Source organism: Poecilia reticulata, chromosome 9 (genome assembly GCF_904066995.2).
Source record: "Poecilia reticulata chromosome 9, P_reticulata-male-v2, whole genome shotgun sequence".
Lineage (NCBI taxonomy): Eukaryota > Metazoa > Chordata > Actinopteri > Cyprinodontiformes > Poeciliidae > Poecilia > Poecilia reticulata.
Window position 1 is genome coordinate 24,082,807 of NC_088838.1, and position 12,018 is coordinate 24,094,824.

The 12,018-nt window shown below is 40.7% G+C and overlaps 1 protein-coding gene across 2 annotated transcripts in view; it reads left to right on the top strand.

The window, feature by feature from the left end:
• The first annotated feature begins 1,416 nt into the window (after positions 1-1,416).
• sema6a (sema domain, transmembrane domain (TM), and cytoplasmic domain, (semaphorin) 6A) overlaps positions 1,417-12,018 on the top strand; it is a 145,192-nt gene continuing 134,590 nt past the window's right edge. For both annotated transcript variants that reach the window (XM_008418244.3, XM_008418245.3), the window contains exon 1: positions 1,417-2,111. The gene's annotated coding sequence lies outside the window, so the exon portion shown is untranslated. The remainder of the gene's footprint in view (positions 2,112-12,018) is intronic.

The following is a 12,018-nucleotide window of genomic DNA, read 5'->3' on the forward strand; positions in this document are numbered from 1 at the left end:
CAAAGACATGATACGTTACAAAGTTTGCTAAGGTAGATGATGATGTTTCATGTTCAATTATTCAGAGATTTTCCACCATGTAGCATTCTCTTTAATTATGGTTGCAAATTCCAGTTTGAGAAATTAACCCATATTTATTCCATTCACTTGAATATTTAAATCATCCATTCATCCATCTAGAATGCAACACAAGACAGATAACCATGTACACACTCATATCTGAGGGCAAATAACCTAACAGTTCTGCTTTGGGACTGTGAGAGGAAGTCAGAGTGCCTGTAGAGAACCCAGCCATGCACAGAGAGAACATGCAAACTCCATCCTAAAATGTCAGAGATTCAAACACAGACATTCTTGCTTTATAATTTTATGTATAGATAAATATTATTTTCAGTATTTTCAAGTAATCGCCATGGTGTCTATTTGTGGAATGTGAAAGAATTCAGGAAAAGAACAGAGACTGGATGTGTTACTCAGTTATCAGCAAAATAATGTAATTTTAAGGTTATTATTCATTTTATTATACTTAGAAGTGGCAGGATTACTATGTTGTTGGCTGTGTATTTTCCCCCAGAGTATTTAAAAAAAACTAGTAATTTGTCAGTCAGATGCTTATCTGCATCTCGGTAATTGGGAATTGGCGCCCCCCTGTGGCGTGGACAGCATATGCAGTGTAAGAAAGTGAACCAGTCCTGAGGCGTTCCTAAAGCTAAACTCACCCATGAAAAGTTCATTCATTTTAGTAACTCATTTCACTAAACGAGACACATTAAATACATTAATTACAAACCGGCTGATATTTTCAAGCCTTTATTTTTGTTATTTCTAATGATTATATGTAATTGTTTTTGCCAACAGCTAATAAAAACAAATTTAAGCTTACGACTACAGACCAAAAATAATAATAATTAAAAAATATCACAGAAATGAGGACTTAATAAAATGTATTTTTGATACTGCTTAAAGGTTATTTCCAAAAAGGTACTTTTAATCTCACAAGCAAGCCTCATCCAAACTGATATTCTAATTTATTGAATATATATATATGTTTATATTCAATAAACTGGAATACATAGGGGAAAGAAAAAAATATTTTATTGGTCTGATGTAATATGCTAATCTTAAACGATCTTGTTTCCATTGACTGTAAACGGAAAATCATCATAATTAAAATAAAGACAAAAAACATCAGTTTGTGTGTAAATAATCTATGTAACGTGTTTCACTGAAATAAATTAACTTTTCAATAGTAACAACATTTTTAGACTATGACTGAACTTCGCGGTCTTGAGAGTTTGTGTGATGACGCGAACTTTAAGGTGACTCCAGGGTTGATGTGTAACCGGGAATCACGTGCTTTTGTGCGTGCGCGCATTAGCGCGTGCCAGCCCCAGACCAGGAGGGACCACCAGGGAAGCAGAGCTATGGTCCAGATCGCATCCATAGCAAAGTAGGGTGGCTGCGAGTAATACGACGGAGGATCAAACCTGCGATGAAGCAAGAAGGTTCTCAATAACCTCGTAATATTTCGCTGTTTTCTGTCTCCATCATTATCTTTCCCCTTCTCCCCAGCGCGCATTTTTCCTGAAAGGCTGCTGCGTAAAAATAGAAGTACAGTTGTCCAAAACTGGCCCCCATTGACACAATAGCTCCCATTCCTCAGACGTGGCTCCTCCCTGTATGTGTGAGAGCGTGTGTGTGTGTATGTGTGTGAGTGTGCAGCGGGTGGGTGACAGCTGGGCTCGCTGCGCTCCGCTCCAGTCTAAGCTTCTCCAAATAGGATGACCGTCGGCTTTTGTGGAAGAGGACTGCGTACGTCTCCGTAGCTCGTTCTGGGACACCCTGTCGATTCGGTCCGTCCGGTCTCACCTGAGGAGAACCTAAGAACTAGAACATCGCTTATCTGTTTAGTGTGGATTTCTGATGGATATTCCGATTTGAAGAGGTGCGATTTGAGCGCGGCATGTAACAAAAAGAAGCGCAAGAGAAAAGTAGCGCTCGTATTGTTATTCTGAAGCGAGCTCCCCCATCTGAACTGCTTGAAAGGACAGATCTAATGGATTATTAAAAAAAAAAACACCAGAGCTGGCATACCCATTCATGAGCTGAAGGTAAGATTTTTCTTTATTTATGTCAAACTTTATGCGCTAAAAGCTGCCTCCTCCTGTCTGTTTCCACCAGTCTGTACAGCCGGGAGACAAGTGCACAAGCGCCACTGGACTTACTCTATTAACCCAATGCGTAAGAAAAAAAAAAAAAAACTTGTTTCAAAACAAAGCGAGCACAAATCTGTATTATCTTTGAATTTATATAAGGATTATTACAGTTTTTACAAGATAACATAAAAGAGGAGACTTTCGTGCGTAACCCCTTATTGTGGTGTTTATTCATATGGAATAAAGGAGGTCTGTAGTCTCTAAGGTTCTGTTTAGGACTCACAGAAGAAAAGCAATATGTGAAGCATCAGCAGGTACATGAAGGGACAACTTTTATGACCTCACAGACAGTTTTCCTATTTGTAACAAATTTGTTTTTAATTTGAAATCAACTTTTTTTTTTGTTCTTTCTGGAAACGTTAGGGACTCACAGCTAAAATTATGTAAGTTTAATTGGCTATATGCTCAGTTCAAAAGATGGTTAATAGCACATTTATTTTCACATGACTGAAATTAGATTTAATTAAATTTGTAATCAGTGGGAATTCTAATGATGCAACTAAAGTTGACAGTTTTTTTTTCAATCAAAGCGATGTCGATAATGATCGATTTTTCATTCAGATCGGGATTTTCATGTCTCTGTTGACTTACAGTTTTACATGCATACACACACAGACAAACACACGCACACGCACGCACGCACACACACACACACGCACCCCCCCCCCTCCCCACACACACACACACACACACACACACACACACACGCACACACACACACACACACACACACACACACACACACACACACACACACACACACACACACACACACACACACACACACAGACTCTGGTTAGGGTGTGTTCAAGGATTTCGAGCTACCAGGCGGTGGAGTGGTCACAATTACCCTTGTCCAAAAGGATCAATTATATGTTTGCAATTCTAACCCGGAGCCAAATGTGTTTGCCATTAGGCCAAGTGCTTCAGCAGCAATTTAGAATAAAAACAGGACCAAAACAGTGTTATAGCATCAAACTGATTTTTATTTTAACAAGCATGACTGCCAACACCCTGTTACTCCATTGTTGCCAGTTCTCCTTTCTTCTTCTCTCCTCTATCGTCCTCCGCTCTCCTTGTCCAGTGTTAAAGATTCCCCTCTGAGACACTGGGAAGAGCTGGGAGAGGTGTGTGTGGTGGGGGGGGGGGAGGCTTGAAAACTCCAAATGTAGGTTACAGATTGTGAAGTTTGCAAAAGAGAATGAAACGAACACAGCCAAAAATGCCTCCCGTCAGCTGATTTTCAGCAGCAGCACATGGTGTTTGGGAAATGTAATTCTGGTATCAGCTCAGAAAAAAATGATTTTCTTCCCAGAGAAACTGAAAGAAAAACATTTTATTCATTTCAGTTTTTTTTCTCTCTGAACAGAAGAAGTATTTGGCTTATCTTTTTGTAAAATAAGAGATAATGTGCATTTGCAGCCTGTGGGCCAACTCTGCTCTTATAAACTGGATTTCAGCCCCACTGCTGGATTGAATTGAGCTGAATCTGGATATACTGATTGGTTTGGATATATTTTTTCCTTTATAACTGAATTAGATCGGTTTGACTTGTAAAGTGCCATAGGAAGACTCTGGATTGAACTGACTCTGACCTGGCAATAGGAATGCCTGCCTTACCGGGGAAAAGTGCAAGTAGGTCAGATTTTCTGGGATTCTCGCTTCATAGTAGATGTTTTTTTTTTAAATGTTCGAAAATCTGAGCCAAGGTAAAATAAATTATAACAAAATCGAAAAAAACTGCCATATATCAACTCGTCTGATTATTGAATTCTCGAAATAGAAAAATTATTAGATGCATTGAGAGATTATGGCACCTGAAAATGTCTTATTTTCTACTTGATCGGTCCTGAATGGTGGCACCCTGGTTGGAAAGTCCAAAATCTGATACCTACAGGCCATGTAGACAAAAGCAATCGTCAGTGCTGAAGTAGTAATAGAGTGAAGTTGTGTTTTCAGTATCAGTATTCAGAGGAAGCAAGCTGTAAGAAGGCATTTAAAAGGAAATTGTGTTTGTTACAGGGACTTCTACAATGAAGGGCTAGACGTCAGCTTGTCTTGGTTCAGTTTTTCTCTACTTTTGTACCTTGGACATTTTCTCTAATTGAAAAAAAAAACCCTCTGCAAACTGTGCATGGGACAGACTCGAAAACACTCCGTATCTGTCCACAGCCTGCACTTCTCTTCCTACAATATCCGCCTGAAGGCAGTCAGATGCTCTGGATTCAGTTTTTCTTATGATCTTCCACAGTCTGGAAATCCCAAACAGTTCCTTTCATTACGGCTGCTGCTCACCACCACAAACCCAGAAGGCTAATCCTACCTTTAACACTTTCTTATATAAACACTCTGTCATGCAGAGGTGCTGATACATGAATTACAGCATGATTACCTTTTGTGACAATGGCCCGCCTGTTGTCCTCGCGGAGAAGCAGAACACAGCGGAGCGACCCGGGCTGATGCTTGTATTTGGAGCAATGCTCCGTGGAGCGTTTGATCCGCCGATCCCCTAACAATAGCAGTGGGGACGGCTTTGTGTGTGACTGATGTGAATTTGTCACAGTGTTTGTGTGTGTGTGTGTGAGTGTTGGAGAGAGAGAGAGAGAGGCAGAGAGAGTTGGTCTCTACCTTTGCCAGTTAAGGACACACGCGGATACTGAATACGGAGGTTCTGAATAATTGATAAATGGCTTTGCTCCTGTTCAAATGAATTGGCCGTCTATTATAAACACGAAGAGCAGCCAACTGCTGTTAACTACTGCTCCTTGTTCAGCCAGTGTCAATACCCAGCATTCAGCAGAGTGTGTATTTATGCATATTTTATAAAAGCCATGTTTTATTGATGTGCATCCTTGGTGTGTGGGCTCCATTTTTTCTTTTTATAACAATTAGAGTACAAGGAAACATCGGACCCATTTTCCTCCACTGGATGTGATTTATTGATGCTTAACCTATTTTCCAGCTTCCACATTTCTCTAAATTGCTGCCACTTAAATTACCCGCTTTAATAGCGAGTGACAAGCCCCCTCTGCAGCTGGGGAAATTTGGCACACTTTGATTTTAGAAATACAGGTCAGAGGAATAAAAAACATGTTCATGGACTGGTCTTTCACATGCATGAACATGGCTCATTTGCTAACTTTAGCTGTGTCTAAATTGACTTTATTCTGCTGTGATCCAGAAGGCGAAAAGAGGACGATTTTCTAACCTGCATTACACAAGTCCCCTTCCGGATAAACATTTTTCTACTTAACCTCCTCTGCTCCATCTCTTTCATTTAGGCTTGCTATGATTTTCCCCGACCCTCTGAAGTCGAACTCATTATTTGATAAATGGCTTTCATTTTTGCTAAGGAAAACATGCTGAGGATATTAGCAGAATGAAAGGAGATAGTCTGGTGTGTATTTGGGTTTTCTTCAGAACTAGAGGTTTATTTACTCACATCCTCCTGCTTTCAAGTTGAGCCAGAACATTTTTGATTTGCTTGTTTGTAGCTATTTGTGACCATAGATCGGCCATGAAATTTACCTTTTTACTACCGGAAATGAACAACAGAGAACATCTGGGCGATGCCCTTAGGTCTTTGCTGCAGGAACTTTGAAAGCCTCACCATACTTTCCATACTTGTGTGCAAAGAGCTGCTGATGCAGAATGTTTTTAGGGTCAGCTGCACCATATGGTTCAACGGATCTACACTCAAGCCAAATAGATGAGCTCAGCGTGTTGGTTTGATTGATTTTTCAATAGGAATTGATGTAATTCTTGCCTCTGTGTGGTGATAGTTTGGCACCTGAGTGGACCTAAATTTAAAAAAATGAAATGCAGTTTAGTGAATAAGACACTATAAACTTGAAATGATTAAATACTGTTTCTATGAATTAGACTTGGATCAGAGTGACAACCTTATAGATATAATTAATGATTTTTGAACAGAGGTTCTTCCAAGACTTTATAAACAGTTAACATCTTTGTTGGCATGAAATCCAAAATGGATTTCATCCTGTCTTAAACAGCTCTAGGTTTAAAAATTTCCCATCTATAGTTTATTTATTTATGAACTATTAAACGGTCATTAGGTTTCCATTATGTGTGTAATTCCAAAGAAATTGATGATTATTTACACAGGAAATGAGGGTAAAAGGTGTTGCGTTGCCTCAAATGACCTTAATGTGTGTACTGAGAACATTTAACATGTTTCCAGGCAGATTAGCTATTTAATTCACAATAATACTAATAAAAAAATCTATAAAATAGTGCTGTGTTTTACATGCATTATGTACTTTTTTGTAAACCGGTCAATCTGATTGGAAACAGTGGATGGTTCATGCAGGAAGATCACTGGTGTCACACTGCCTCCGACCTCAGTTTCCTGTATAAATAATATTCAGTCTGAAAATAACCAGCAAACTCAAATGTGAAGGCAGCTTAAGGGTTCACAAAACAGCATCATCCTAAACTTCTATCATATTTTGGAGATTAGAAATATTTTAAGACGGTAAGTCTGGTTTGGTTCTGGCTCCTCCCAGGTTAGCTGCATGCCAACCCGTTTGGGTTTACACAAAATGAAGACCCTATGAGAATCATCTACTCAATTCAACATATTAACTGGTTCTAATATTTTCACAGAAACTCACTTAAAAATAATCTTGAATTATCCTTAGGTTATCCTGTTAATGTGCACAGTGAGGTTCTGTTGTGGTAGGAAAGACAGAAGGCGGGCTAAGTGCAACTGGAAAGTGTCAGATTACCATCTTTGGTGAACAGTAGTGGTCTTATGAGGGATATGGCACCCTGCCCAGGGCGCCATGGCATGAGGGTTGGGAGTGGGGTTACATTGAGCACTTAAAACTTTATACTGTATTTCTTATTCGGATAACTAGTTGATTGCAATAATTGGTGGCTTAACGCGATGAAGTTTGCATCTGATTTCGGAGTCAAATTAAAGGGCTAATTTGGTGTTTCTGTTGGGAATCTGGCCTGTTTTCACACACCTGAACCATACGAGTTTCTACTTGTAGTGGTCACAATGTAACAACAGCCTGGTGTTCCTTCTGTACGTTACAGTCCAGCATGCTCTCTATCCACTGTATGGCTCATTGAGAATGTAATCACTGTCGCAGCATCTCGGGCTTTGGCGTCTGGCTCCAGTTCGTTCTGCCCTTCACTCATAAACACAAACACCCGCATGGATGCCACGGTTTCCAAGTTTTATCGTGTTGTTCTAACTGACTACTTTCTCATCATCACTTAGCCTTAGCCCTTCTGAATCCATGAGTGACTGTTGAATTAACCATTCATGTGTTCAATGGCCTTCATATTCTCTACATTTGCATAATTGATTGAGCGTGTTTTTTACTCTGCCAAAAAAAAAAAAAAAAAACAGGCAACTGGGTGTCTGCTGTTGGCTGTGGGTCCTTGGCAGGGCTTTGTTGTTGGAAATTAAGTGAATTAGAAAGCGATCGCCAGCCCACCACCTCTTCTGATGTTGGGAAAGACAGCTGAGAAGCCTGCATGTTGGATAAGACAACACAGCAAAATCAGATTATACCTCATGGATTTTTCCTATTTCAAACACTTAAGCATATCCAACAATAACATGCTGTAATACCTTTGTCACAGATTATGTTTTTTTCGTTTGTCATTACCTAAATGGAAATGAAAGCAAATGCATTTGTTGGGATAATCCGAAAGCAGCAGGCTTTTGTTTTTTTGTTTTTTTAAATGGGAACGCCTGAAAGTCTGGCCTTAAAAAGAGACTAGCAATGTACCGCACAGATCAGATAATATAAAACACGGTATGCAGTGTTAAAATATGATGTCCTATTTCCTGTCCTGCTGTTGCTTTGCTTTTAAACACGAGTTGTGTGAGTCACAAGGACGGCCAAGCTGTGTGCACGGACTCATTAGGGCCACATCCGTTGCCGCGGCTGCGGTCATGACTGTGGTTAGTTTGTTTGTCCGGAGCCAATGAGGAAAATTATGTCATGCGGATCGGTCTCCTGATTTGGTTCTCCACCCCTAACACTACTGATAGCTTGTGTCCATGTTTAAGTCAGGCATCTGTGACAAACAGACGAAAGGTGGCTAATGACGGAGGTGTGGCGGAGGTGTGGATTTGGGTGTGCGTGCTCGCTGTGAATGTTTGTGCGGCGTTGTTTGAGTGCATCTGTCCCTCCTCCCCAGGCCCAAGCGATTGGCACTGCATCTCTCATCTATTAATCATAGAGAGCGCTTGCTCTCATTCGGTTGCCATAGTTTCAGGACCTGAGACAGTGTTGGGGTGCCTAGAGAGAGGAAAAGTGAGGGAAAGAGGAGGAAAGGAAAGGAAAGAAAAGGAAAGAAAAGGAAAGGAAAGTAAAGGAAAGGAAAGGAAAGAAAAGGAACAGAGAGGAAAGGAAATGAAGTGCAGAGACGTAAGTTTAGAGAAGAGCTAAATCGTGTAAAAAGTGTCGGAAAAGGGAGAAGAGTCTAAAGCATAGCTGAGGAGGCAAAAAAAGGGGGGATGTGACTGACAGAGCAGTGGCAGGCTAACGCACTGAGCAGGTCTTCACACTGTGGATGTGAGTGCTTCAAGAACCAAAATGGATTCCATTTTTATCTCGGCAGTAAATCCTCTATCTCCCCCTGCGAGTGCATCTCTTCAATTTCACTCACTCTCTCCCCCCCTCTTACACACACAGGCATACACAAACTATTTCCATCTCTGTGCTCTCTGCCTCCTAAAGACACCAGAAGAATATTTTCACAGTAGGCATCATCTTGTGAACAGCACGCTCGTGGGGCTGGTGCGTCTTGGTTTGTCACAGTACATTGAACTGCTGTTATTTTATCTTACTTTACAATGGAAATTCTTTCCACTGAGCTGAGATGGAAGACAGGCCCGGGTCTCCACTTTTATGCTCGGCTGGATGCTTTGATGTTAAATCATGCTGAAGTGTGTTTATTATTGTGTTATTTGGTTGTGGATTATATGAATCAGCCTCTCAGAAAATCTCCAAGACAGAGATTACCTCTTGCTATCAAGTCTTCACCACTTTCGTAATATTTTTTTCCTCTTCTTCTTATGAAGATGTGTTCTTCTTTCTCTACATTCAGATTTTGTCAGCACAGATGAGATTAGGGTGAGAACCAGACATCCAGCTCATGAGATGAGATGGTATGATTCGTGGCACTGGATTGACGGGGAAAAAACAAGATCTGAGCAATACTTTGTTTAAATAAACAAGTTTTATCTTTATGGAACAAGGTAGCTTCGTAGCTTCATCTCTTCTAAGTCTCTCCTAAAAACACAGTGCATTTTTGTCACGTTGTGATTTGTTCTTTTATGGCTTTTGGTTGTTTTATTGCTACTTATGTCTTTGTTGGGTCTATTTTAAAAGTGTGATGCTCTGGTTAATCACACTTTCAAATCTGTTTGTTGTTTGTTTATACCCTTTTTTAAAATAAATAAAACAGGGTTGGAATTGGATTCTTTGTTGTTTCCAAAATGGGAAACAACAAAGCAGATGCTAACTTGGTTAGCTGCTAACAGTTAACCAGTAGCACTATTCTCACATTGCTTGCATCTGGTTTGTCACTGTGTACTTTTCTGCTTTCTACTGAATTTTCAAGATCCTGCTACAAAAACAAATAAAAAGCGATGCTTTCAGAAGAAAACTGTTGAGAAAGAGAAGACCTCCATTTACTGTTTTCACAAATACAAGAAAATGTATTTAAAAATATTTGGGTTTAAGCATTTCGAGTATTTTAGAACTAGTGGTAATCAAAAGCAATCTCAGTTCAGCAAAAAAACTGTGAAACATAGCACCGACTGGTTGCTACACAACAGATGCTAATTTTAGCTTTGTGAGTGGCTAACTAACGATTAGCCGGTCTAAGTATCCTTACAGTGCATCTTCTCTGACATCGTTTCATTTTCCTGCCATGCACCCCTAATGCTACTGCGCAAACCATTTAAAAATGGTGGAGGCTTCGTCAGTGCTTTTGGTGCTGACCGTTGATATTAGCTCATCATCCCACTCAGTCAATATGAAGGGACAAGGAAAGAGTCAATATGAAGGGACAAGGAAAGAGCCACTTTCTTTATTACTTCAAAATAAGAGCCTCAAACACTGATATAACAGGATGTCACTTTCCTATTGTTCACTCTTTGGCTTTTTTTCTCAGATATGACCTCATAATCTCATTTGAGGTCTACTCGCGCCCTAATGTGTTGCTTGTATTATCGCCTTTTCTCTCCGCATCGTACCCTGCTTTTGAGTGTTTCCACTGGGAGCTTTTTGGAGAGCGTGCGACTGCCAGATCTCCAATCATGGGATTCTCAACTGCTTTCAACCACCTTTTACTTGAATGCGTGCACACAAATGGACATGGACACACATCGGCACATTTAAGTGCACTCAGTTTCATGCAGCGGGGCATTTTCTTTCAAGTTGGTAAGACTGAAGAGGACTAAAGAAAGCTTGTCATTTGTCTTGTGGTTCATGCGGTGGATGCCAGTGGGCAGAAACCTTAGAATCTCTGACTGAAGAGAATGCTGTAATTCTCCCCCATCCATGTGTGGACTTTCTGCGGGGGAATTACCATTAGGAGACAGCGGGACAAAGGAAGAAGCGAGAGGTCGCGTTTGCTCTCTGTACTGATGGCACTGAAGTGCTTTTGAGCCTTTGAAGTGATGGGATTGCAGGTGACATCATAGCGCTCACATTCTCAGGTGCAGCAGGTGAATTAATCCAGGTGGAGGATGGGGGTAAAGGTGCATGTGTGTGTGTGTGTGTGTGTGTGTGTGTGTGTGTGTGTGTGTGTGTGTGTGTGTGTGTGTGTGTGTGTGTGTGTGTGTGTGTGTGTGTGTGTGTGTGCAAATCCGAAATGCGCTCAGGTGTCGGTGGAGGCAGGCATGCATGTGTGGATGAGTGTGTGCATCCGTCATCAAAGCAGAGGAAAGCCAGTGTGTAAGTCGATCTGTATGCTCATAGCGGAGCAGCAGTCGTTCTCTCCCAGAGGCTATGAGCCTCGCTGAATGTGGAAGAAGCAGCTTCTTCTCAGCAGCCCAGCTGCTGGTCTCCACGCGGGGGCCAAACCAGGCCGGACAGATTTAGTTTATCCTGCACATTTCTTAACTTTCTCCACAGCAACACTCTCGGTCAAATGATCTCTCAGAGGAGATGCAGTATCGCATGATCTAATATTGCTTACTACGTCATGATGTAAACATTTACGAGGCTAAGTGGACAAGCTTTGCTCAAACAACCGTCAATGGATACCCTAGACACGAGGTAATTATCGGAGCAGCCTTCCTGAGCTCATCTGACACACTGATGATGATCATTGTTGTAATTGGTCCTTGGTGAATATTGATTATTTCCAGATGGTTTACAAATCCGTACAAAGACCTGCAAGTCTAACCCTTAAATTTAAAAAGGAAAAACTTTCATCTGGATTGGAGCAATCAACCAGAGACAGTTCTTGTTTCTTTCAAATAAAATGAAGCTTCAAAATTCAAAATCTGTTTTTAATTGTCTCTTTTCAGTGAAAATAGCCTGCTTTGTATTTTATTTTTTGAATCAGACATAATAATAATTCAGACCAGATTTTTAGGGGGGGGTGGGGGAACGTGAAGTAGCCTTTTAATTTAGGGCTGTTACAAAATCCATGAATTGGATACCAAGTTTCACATCACTACCCAGAAGTGAAGCCAGTCCCTAAACAACAATAGCTAAATTTTTTTCAAAGTGCTTGTGCAACTCCTAGTGGAATGACACCCTGGGTGGTGAGCCACATCGCCATATCAAAATTCGCTACA